Source organism: Stomoxys calcitrans, chromosome 2 (assembly GCF_963082655.1).
Source record: "Stomoxys calcitrans chromosome 2, idStoCalc2.1, whole genome shotgun sequence".
Taxonomy (NCBI): domain Eukaryota; kingdom Metazoa; phylum Arthropoda; class Insecta; order Diptera; family Muscidae; genus Stomoxys; species Stomoxys calcitrans.
The window spans coordinates 647,499-658,732 of record NC_081553.1 but is presented as its reverse complement, the minus strand read 5'-3'; the positions used below and the strand labels follow the sequence as shown (position 1 = coordinate 658,732).

Genomic DNA, 11,234 nt, shown 5'->3' with positions numbered 1-11,234 from the left:
CTGTTTTAGAAAAAAGAATTAGGTTATTTAATTAATGAAATATTTTTATGGGTCTTATGTGCATCACATTACAGAAATGGTTTAGTAAATTAAATTAAAGGGATAAACGTAATTAAAATTAAGAGCGGACAAAAAATGTTAATAGCTTAATTTGTTAAAGTATATACAGCGGTCAAAAAAAGTATTCATCATTAGCAAAATTGATAATAAATTCACTTATTTTGGGTAATTGAAGAAAATTTAAAGTAAACAAATAATGCAGTTTTATGCAATAGTTTATTTTTCGTAATATGTTTTAAAATAAATTCAAAAAATAAATTTAATTAGCGCAAAAAATGCAATTTTATATAATAACACCAAAAACAGAACAAAAAAAGTATTCATCATTGATGTGCTATCATCAAAGTCAAATTCAAATATTATTTGGGAATCCCCCTTTTCTGTTTTATTTAGTAAAGGAGGCTATGCCCTTGAAAGCAAATATTTAATTTCATTGAAAATATAGTTTTTGTCAAAATGGGTCGTAAGCAAAACGAGGTTTCTGATGAGGTAAAAGTTTTGATAATAAAACACCACAGGAATGGTTTAACTCAAAAAACTATCAGTGAAATATTAAATAGACCACGATCTACTATACAATCCATCATCAGAAAGTGGACAGAAACGAAAACTGTTGACAATAAACCAAGATCTGGTCGACCAAAAGCACTTTCAGTTGGAGATGTGCGTTGGCTAGTGCGGCAAGTTCAGAAAACTCCGAAGACAAATGCACTATGGAATATTTAGGGAAGGAAGTTACTACACAAACAATTCGAAATACACTCAAAAGGCATAGTTACAGAGGAAGAACTGCACGTAAGAAGCCCTTTATAAATAAAATAAACCGAGTGAAAAGGCTAAACTTCGCAAAAATGTATGTAAAACAGCCCGAATCATTTTGGAAAACAGTCATTTTTGCAGACGAGAGCAAGTTTAATCTTTTTGGGTGCGATGGAAAGGTCATAGTGTACAGAAAACCAAATACAGAGCTTGAAGAACGAAACACAGTTGCTACTGTAAAACATGGTGGAGGTGGTTTAATGGTTTGGGGGTGTATGGCGGCTTCAGGAGCGGGAAATCTTGAAATTATTAATGGAGTAATGGATCATAAGTATTACATTGACATTTTAAAGAGGAATTTAAAAGATAGTGCTGTAAAACTTGGGCTTGGTAATAACTTTCAATATTATCAAGATAATGACCCCAAACATTCTGCTTTAAATACCAAGATGTGGATGCTGTATAACTGCCCCAAAGTCATTAAAACTCCTCCTCAAAGTCCCGACTTGAACCCAATTGAACATCTTTGGGAACATCTCGAACGCAAATTGAGAACGCGCAATTTTTCGAGCAAGAGTCAAATGCAACAGGTGATAATGGAGGAATGGACTAATATAGACCAAAATATAACCGCTAAATTAGTCCAATCGATGTCAAACCGTTTAAAAGAAGTTATAAGACGCGGTGGTCGAATAACAAAGTATTAATTTTTTTAAATTATGTTATTTATTTTTTTGTTTTTTTGCAATGATGAATACTTTTTTGTTTAATTTTTTGTGTTCAGCTGTAAAATGGCCCTTTTTGTTCCAATAAATACTATTTTTTTCTTTAAAAACAATGAAATTGTGTACATATATATCACACAAGCACTACTGCATCATTAGTTTAATATGTTTTTATTCCAATTGTCTTTTGTAGACTTATTAAAAAAAAAACATTGAATGATGAATACTTTTTTTGACCGCTGTACCTAATAATTTTAATTTATTGCCAGCCATCTTCCAACTATCATTGATGTGTGTCTGTGTTTTTATCAATGTATTATTATTAATATTATTGTTAAACCTAACAAAATTGGAAGACCTGTAAATATGGAAATCGTGCAAAAGTGTAATTCGAAGGGGAAGGAGAAAATATTATTGTAATTTTATCTACTGTAATAGACCTTGCAACATTATGGTGCAATCTTTGTGGCACATGTCAAATAATTTAATTTTTATTTACGGAGAGAATTAAAAATATTTAAAAAGAGTAATTCACACATACTCAGAAAAAAATATTTTTAACTGAATCTGAACTTTTTTCAATTAGGACCGTGATTGAACATTTTGGCAATTTCAATTAAAAATTAATTGTTTCAATCATTGTTTTAATTAAATCTGAACTTTTTACATGATCACGATCATGATCAAAAATTTTTAAATTTTCGATTTAAAAATGTCACTCGATTCGTTCGCCAATTCATTTAAAAGAGCTGATTTTATAAAGGAAAAATATTTCTTTCAATCATTTTTTAGTTCAATCGGAAATTTTTTAGACTCAACAGCATTGTTATGACTGTTCGTTTCTGATAAATTCTAGGCGCTCGAAATATTGATAAATACTTTCTATGTATAGACGATAAAACTACCCCACAAGCAGCAGTGACTACCTTTTCAAATTTCTAGACGCAATTCTTATATATTATCAAAATATTAATATCAATCGCATTACGGCTGTTTTAGCATCGATCTAATTATAAAATATTTTAAATAAATGTTTTTCAGTTGGGTTTACTTCATCAATGCATGTAATTCAGGAAATTACTGTAATAAAAATATATTAATTACTGTTAGTTTATGTCAATATCTAGACCAAAACCCGCCTCGGCTCTTTCTTTTAAATTCGGGGAACAATAATTTGCATTGCATTATGAAAAGTGATCATGGACCCAAACATAAACCTCAAATTCGTCCTCCTGGAGTTTTACACATTTATTTATTTTATTTATTCATTCAGAACAAGCCACAAAACTGGCCCATGTAGATAATTAAAATGGGTTACATATGTGAACCAATGGAGGGTGCGGCCTATATAGCGCGCTTTTCTCAAACATTTTAATACATAGAACATTTGAGTTTATTCAATTAAAAAATTAATTTGATATTTCTTGTATCTTTCCTTTTCTCCCATTCCTCACTTATGTCAAATGAATTCTAGGTTTAACGAGTTAGTTCAATAAAAGCTATCAAGAAAGCGACGGTGTTTTATTTCGATTGCAAGGAACAACAAAGGTTAGGGGTCCAGACCAACGCGTTTAAGATTGGATTGTGTGAATTAAAGTTGCAAAATATGTGTCCAAAGGAGGCTTATAGACAAGCAGCCTGGAAGGCGATTGACCAAAAGGCACTCACAATGATAAATTTGAGTATAAGACCAAGTAAACTAATGAATATAAAAGACTGTGAGACTCTTTATAAGGCAAATACGGCCTGTAGAGAAGTGAACCTTTTTAAGAAACTGGTGCGTATTAAAATTAATTCTTTGGAAAAATTGTCATCACAAATTGGTGAATATCGAGAAATAATCGACGATTTGAAAACAATTGGGAATGAACTCAAGGAAGACTTTGTATCTGTGCTGTTTGCGTCGCCTGAGGAGACGGAAAGCTTTGTGGTTGGTGTAGAGAACATAAATGGTGATCGAGAAAAAACAATGAAATCCAACAAAAAATTCCATGGAAAGAACAACCGTTTCGAAAAAGGAAGAGAAGAGAAACTAAAAGCATCAGCTTTTGGTGCAATAAGCAGAGAAATAAGTCGCGGTTCATGAATTTTAGACAGTAGCGCATCGTGTCATATGCGTCGCAGTCGAGAGCTATTTATTTCATTGGAGAGTGAAATGCAAGGAATACTTTTGGCGTCGGGAGAGACAGTATATTCTGAGGGGAAAGGGACAGTATTGCTTCAGACAAAATACGTGATTTTTACTCTCATTAACGTTTTGTTTGTCCCGTATTTCCAATCTTTTTGTCATTCAAATTTTTTTCTTTTAAATTTTTTTGTCATTCCAGAATTTGTCTCCCTCAGAATTTATGGACTGAAGCCTTTAATACGGCCACTTACATTAGAAACAGATGTTAGAGTGGTTAAACCCGTGGCACATTTTCGTACATTCGGGTGTGATGCTGTTACCCTACAAAAACAAAGTACTGGTGGAAAGTTGAAGCTTAGAAACCAAAATTAAATTTTTAGGGTACCAGAGTTTGACAAAAGGTTTGCATGGGAATCCCAGAAGCAGACTGCGGTTGCACAGAGCTCCATCGAAGCTCCGAAGATAATGCTGATGATGTATTTACTAAAGTACTGAACAACCAAAGACTTTAAAGCATTTAAACTTTTGAATTAAATTTTTTGAAATTGTTATGTAATGCACTTGGGTTGAGCCGGGGTATGTTATGTAAATTGGTAATCTTCTTTTATTCGTTGAAATATGGCAACCCACATGCATCTTCCTTTTTTCTCACTTATGTCAAATGAATTCTACTTTTAACGAGTTAGTTCAATAAAAGCTATCAAGAAAGCTTCGGTGAAATAGATTTATTTGACAGTTCTATAAAGGAAATCTGATCAGGAAATAAACCTATTCCTTACCAAATGAATAAGGCAGTACATTTTTATTGCTTGAACTCACAGACTCTATCCTATCTCTCTGGATTTGGCGAAAGCCTTCGACTCTGGGAGTTATTCTAGAAGAGTGTTAAAACTTTTAAATGAGTAAAACATTTCCTTGTATACAGAAAAAATTTTAAACTGCTACAATCACAAAAATGAAAAAATCAATCAGTTTTCAAAAGTGATTGAAAAAAGTTTCAATTTCAAATATTGCGCATTCAATTAAAATGATTGAAAATTTTTGAAATTTCTAAAAAAATTTTTTGTCGATCCAACTAAAAACTTACTTTAGATTTTTATTAAATTTTCAATAAATTTTTTAATTGATTCAAATAAAAAATGTTGAAATTTTCGAAATTCTAATCAATTTTTTAATAAATCAAAAAAAAAAAAAAACACATTGAAAATATGCAATTGTTTGGGTCCCTGCTCAATCCTAGGACACACACACACATTGGTGTAAAGTTCGGTGGAGCCTAATCTTTTATGTCCTCCTCTTCGCATTAGAAGTTCTTTGGAATAAGAATTTAGTCGCCAAGAGCTAAATATATAAATCGGAAGTTTGATTGAAAGCGTATTTGATTAATGCATTCTACGCAGATTCGAAACTACACTAAAGAACACTTAAGACATTTTTATTGGTTTCCAGCTATAACAGATCTAAAATATAATCACATCAATTGAACTTGGTTATGATTCAACGTTAACTAAACGGAACTAAATTATTATTTATTTAGTGCATAGATGAATCGTGAAAGACATTTTGAACTTAACACAATTAATGGAATCAAATGTTCGAAATTTTTACTGTGTTAATACAACTGTACAAACTTTTTGTAAAATTTCATTCAATTACCACTAAAATGTAGGAAATAATTCAGTAATTTGTAGATGTAACATTAATTCTCATATTAAATAATAATATTTTGAACTGAACTCAACACAATTGATGGACAAATATGTTCGAAATTTTTACTATGTGTTATTTTATCTATACAAACTTTTTTCAAAATCTGTGCTTCTATTCCATTCAGTTTCAACTAATACGCATGAAATAATGCATTTAATGGTAATGTACTATTTATTCTTATATTAATCATTGTTTTATTTTATATTTCGAATTTACACTTTTTAAAATAAAAATGTTCACACTTTTAGTTTCCAATGACTTTCGAAAAATGTCCAATTGCAAATGGTCGCATAGGAGTAAGCACCGTATTTTTCCAAAAGTTGCGTTTCGCCATATCCACAATATTTTATAGACTTTTGGAAAAGAAGTGAAAGAGTTCAGTATAGTCACATAGTTTCATTTTCAATCAAATACTTGCCATAAAACGTGAACATCCGTCTATAATTAGTAGTATAATTATTTATTAAAATACTAAGCTTATAGTGATAAATTTAGTTTTTGAGACATAAGGCCCCTACAAAATCATCAAGAAAATAAAATCATCAGAATAATAATGACATCGTATATCGCATCCAGAAGGACGGATGTTCAAGGTCAAAAATGAAAGTGGTGCATCTAGAGCGGTTAGCCTCATATGGAATGGGAATTGTGCCTATTGGAGACGAACAGACTTAAGCGGTGGGTAGTGTTAAAATTGGTTTTTATTAGTTTTAAGGTCCCTTTAGTTTAATATCCGTTATTTTAAATTTCAATTGTAGCAGTTTTCTTATTACATCATCTAGCATTGTTTCTAGTATTCCTTTATTGTTCTTTGTTGTTGATCTCTTACTCTTAATAATGTCTGTTATGTTTCTTTTGGCTGCAACCCTAAATTAGTATATAATGTTACTGACTATCTCAAATTTGTGGTTCCAAACTTTCTCCATTTTCTTTATCTGATCGGTTGTACCACCACCGTAGCGCAGAGGTTAGCATGTCCGCCTATGAGCTGAACGCCTGGGTTCGAATCCTGGCGAGACCATCAGAAAAAAATTTGTCAGCGGTGGTTTGTGAGGTACTATGCCATGTAAAACTTCTCTCCAAACAGGTGTCGCCATGCGGCACGCCGTTCGGACTCAGCTATAATAAGGAGGCACTTATCATTGAGCTTAAACATGAATCGGACTGCACTCATTGATATGTGAGAAGTTTCCATATCTATTCACATCTGCATGTCGTGTAATCTTCTCCAGCAGGATATTAAAGAGATCGCACGATTGGCTGTCTCCTTGTCTGAGTAAATGGTTCGAAGAGATTCTTACTAAGAATGTGCATCCGGAAGTGTCATTCTAGGGTCTTATTAATTTTGCAGAAATCGGGTATGCGTTCTTCTAGCCAGTTTGCGCAGACAAGCTGATGCCTTATCAGCGTGTCGCCTCTAGTCATAGTTGCCATCTGTTGTGTTTGCAGCTTTTCAATGTCAATTTTCCGTCCAGTGTCAGATCGTACTTTCCTCGCCATGGTAACGATCCGAATCTATACTTGCTCCACGGATCGATCGTACATCTAACAAGCTGGATGAATGCCTTCCATCTATCACAACGTGATCAATTTGGTTCCTCGTGTTTTTATCGGGTAACAGCCATGCCGAGTTATTATTATTTTTATGTTAAAATCTGTTGCTGCTACTACCATGTATTTTGCCGCGGCGAAATCTATTAGCATCAACCCATTATCGGACGTTATATTCTCTCTGTAGGTGCTCCTAGAAAATATCCTGATCTGCTCGTCCTGAAGGCTGATGTTGAAGAATTTTGCTTTTATGCGGTTTGTGGCTAGCCTCTCATCCACCGGAGTAAAGCTTGAGACAAGGTTTCAGTCTCCGACTAACCACACATCCACAGCCAAATTCATTCATAGTATAGTTCGTCAACGTTTGGTGTTGTTATGACGTCATCCGCCAGCGGGTATACTGCAACTTTTTATTTTATTTATTTATTCATTCAGAACACTTAACAAAAAGCCACAAAATTGACCAATATAGATAATTACAATTAGAGTGTGTTATTTCAGGTGCAGATCCGCAAATCATGGTCCTTTTTTCGTTTGCGTGGATCGTCAGCGTTGGGGGGTCCGTTTACTTTCCTTTGTTTCTCATAGTTTTCCGGGGGCGGGTTACTGGCCTAGCGCCCCAACCGCATGGGTTTTGTGGGATTGCACATGTATCCCTCGTTGTGGCGAGCCGCTTGCTCCAAGATCCGACGTCGCCCCCAGCCGCCCCTAGCCTGAGAACAGACGCTTATGTTGACCATTGCTTATTTGAAGGCGCCAATAACTCGTCTGTCATCTCGAGTATCATTGGCACTCAGTATTTAATTAAGAACCAGTGCCACCTTGCTCCTCACTGAGACTCTCCTCTAGGAAACCGCTGACTGCCCGAGGCCGCATTTGCAGCTACTCCGCATAAAAACGGAGGTTTCCACCATCCGCAACCTGTGGACGCGCCCGGTAGCTTTCAGCTAAGCTTCCCGTGATAACGATGGACGCCACACAAATCGGAGCTTAACATTCCAGCCTGTGAGGTTTTCATAGTTATCATATGTCGACCGGGCTTTCTTTAGCTCAAGAAAGCCAAAATGCAAGTGAGCGTATTGGACACTTGTCTTCTTATAACTGATGCCAATACAGCCCATAGAGAAACCCGATTACAAAGCAAATTACTTACGTCTACTTTCTTTCGCATTTCCATTTGTCTGATAGCGTGCGAGGGAATAGAAAGAATTAACTTAGTGAAACCGACTGTAAATCGCGAAATCATTTGCATAAATTGTAGAAGGCATTTCAATTTTAAAATTTCCTCCAAACAAAGTTAAATAAAGTCCAGTAAAGCAACAGAATACTTTTAGTTTTTTTAATTTTTAATGATTACCAAAATTTTAGGCCCTGTCATGCTGGAAATTCCTTTTACACCACTGTATCATATTCAATTTCTTCCTGTAATTGTATTCTGAGACGAGGAAGGAAAATATTAGTTGAACAGAAAGAAGAGATGGATATCTTGACTCACCAAATTTGTCTTGGTCATTTATTTCATATTCTTGCACTTTTTAATTTTTTTTTTGTTACCGTCAACCACGTTTCTTGGAGAATGTGTACATCAGACTGAGCGTTGTAATCCCGGCGCGACAGGGAATGGTTTGCATAGTTTTCAGCTGCTACCTGTGTATGTTGCTAACGCCTTTTCGAAAGCGGGAAATGCTGCGTATTGCTCTGAATAATTTAGGCCCTGCTATTGCATATTTGTTTTTATTATGAACATAGACAGTTTCCAATAACAGCATAAAATGGTCACGGTTTTCAAACATAAAAGGTCTACGGGTAAACATGTTAATTGTCCCATAGACAGAGAAAAATGTAAAAGGGGGATTTAGTTTTTTAAATAAGAATTTGTATCAATAATAAACCTTAAAAGGTTTCTAAGGCATTTTATTTATGGTTTCTAACATGGATCTATTGTCCTTCAAGACGTAGTCACAAATCAAATGTCTTGTATTATATTCTAACATTCTTATTCAAAAATGCAAATGCAAATTTTGCCCATGAACATTCCACTAAGGAACAGGGGCAAACTTCTCACATATCAATGAGTGCAGTCCGGATCAAGTTTTTAAGCTCAATGATAAGGGACCTCCTTTTTATAGCCGAGTCCGAACGGCGTGCCGCAGTGCGACACCTCTTTGGAGAGAAGTTTTACATGGCATAGCACCTTTTTGGACCAATGAAACTGTCGATAGGGCAAACTGCGCACATATCAATGAGTTCTGTTCGATTCAACTTTGATCGGACAACTCTAAATTGAATGGAAAAATGTCGCGAGGGCGCTTAAATCATAGAAAGATACGTTTATAAATAGAATTATTTGTGCAAAATCACGAACGGTATTTTTGGTGATGGAAAAGTCGCTTTAGATACTCGGAAGTGGAAGACGGTGGTGGGTATGAATTATACCAAAAGAAATGTTCCTATGAACATTCAAGAAACGTTGAGTGAATCGGAGGTTTTGTTATTTGGTCTGCAATAATTCTTTTGTAATTCGTAATAGGTCATTATTTTTGGAAGAGATGTACATATCACTTTTTTAGCCTAGGGACAAACGCTTTTCATCTAGGTAAAAATCGGTTCAGATTTAGATATAGCCTAAATTTTCGTAGTTGCCACAATTTTAACCGATTTGTATGAAATTTGGTATGGAAAGTTCTATTACCTATTTGAAAATCTCAGTTCAATTTCATCCAAATCGCTTCAGATTTAGATATAGCACCTATATATATGTATCAGCGGATTAAAACGTATAAGGGCGTACTAGCTACAACTTTTGATCTTCAGGAAATTTTGTAGTGATAGTTTTATTAAATATTTTCACACATTTGCTCAATTTTATCAAAATCGGTTCAGATGCGCTTGCAACTCCCAATATACAATAGCATAGTCCGATTTTACTCATATTATTGCAAAAGTACAAGCTTTGGCGTTAGATGTTGCGATGAAAAAACAGGTGTCCCAGAGAGCAGTTTTATATGTGCCAGTAATTTTGAACTGAGTGAATCGTTAGTACGGTTCATATAATTTAATGTTTGAAGATCATTTCATGCAAATGTTGACCGTGACTGCGCCTCAAATGGTCTATCCGCTTTGTCCAATTTTCGCATACTCTGCAACATTTCGGTCGATATCTTACGTATAAATGCTTCAATGTTTTCTTCCAATGCGTCAATAATAAAAAATGTTCACCGAACTCGCCTCTCAATAAGTCCATTGTTATGCGTACTGTGTGGCATGTAGCACCGTCTTCTTGAAACCACATGTCATGCAAGTCAAGCTCTTTAGGTAAAAAAATTTGGATATCATCTCACGATTGCGCTCACCATTCACAGTTAAGTTACGATTTGCATCATCTTTGAAGAAGAATGGTCCAATGATGCCACCATCCCATAAACCGCACCAAACTGTGACTTTTTTATGCATTGGTAGCTCTTGCAATGCTTCTAGCTGATCTTTGCTCCAAAATCGACAATTCTGCTTATTAACGTACCCATGATAATAAAATTCAATCATTTGCAAGCGTTGTTCTTTTTAAGACAATTCATGGTTAAATTATAGACCAAACTGAAGATGTTCGACAGCGAAACAAAATACGAAACGTGCGTGAGTTGCTTAAACCAGCGTTGCCAAAAAATAATAGCAAACCAATCACCCTTTATTTTTATAAGAAACTATCATATGACCTGTCGCTTCGCTGCCCCCGATGCTACACCCATTATTAAGGTGCAACTGTATCGCAATTTTAAGAGCTTTAGCCTAATTCCTAAAGTAACATTTTGAAAGTTTTAGTGCTTAAATGTACCAATAAAGAAAAAAAGAAACTTTAGTCGGCCGACATTTACTGTCAAAGTGTAACTGTTACGCAATTTGTACGTTTTATTACGTAAATATACAAATTTCAAAAAAATCTTCTGGTCATCCGGTACATACTGCCAAGATGTACGCGTATCCCAAATTTCAGAGCTGTAGCTCAGTCTTTAATGAAAGTACCGTTTTAGTACCGAAATGTACGAATATCAAAAAAATCTTCTGGTCACCCGGTACATACTGCTAAGATATACCTGTATCCCAAATTTCAGAACTGTAGCTCAGTCTGAAATGAAAGTAACATTTTGTATGGTTTAGTACCAAAATGTACGAATGCCTAAAACACAATTTTAGTCGCCCGGTACATACTGCCAAGATGTAACTGTATCCCAAATTTCAGAAATGTAGTTCAGTCTGAAATGAAAGTAAAATTTTTTACGTTTTAGTACCAACATGTAGGAATA

General features: G+C 34.6%; 1 protein-coding gene and 1 long non-coding RNA gene across 5 annotated transcripts in view; both read right to left on the bottom strand.

Moving 5' to 3' along the window:
• The window catches only part of LOC106083792 (eukaryotic translation initiation factor 2D), a 54,255-nt gene that overhangs the window by 1,427 nt on the left and 41,594 nt on the right, over positions 1–11,234 (bottom strand). The gene's annotated exons all lie outside the window — the stretch shown is intronic.
• Positions 8,179–11,018, bottom strand: LOC106083794 (uncharacterized). Its single transcript, XR_001220705.2, has 2 exons — positions 8,429–11,018; positions 8,179–8,368 (listed from the first exon to the last, which is right to left on the bottom strand). It is a non-coding gene; the product is annotated as an uncharacterized LOC106083794 (long non-coding RNA).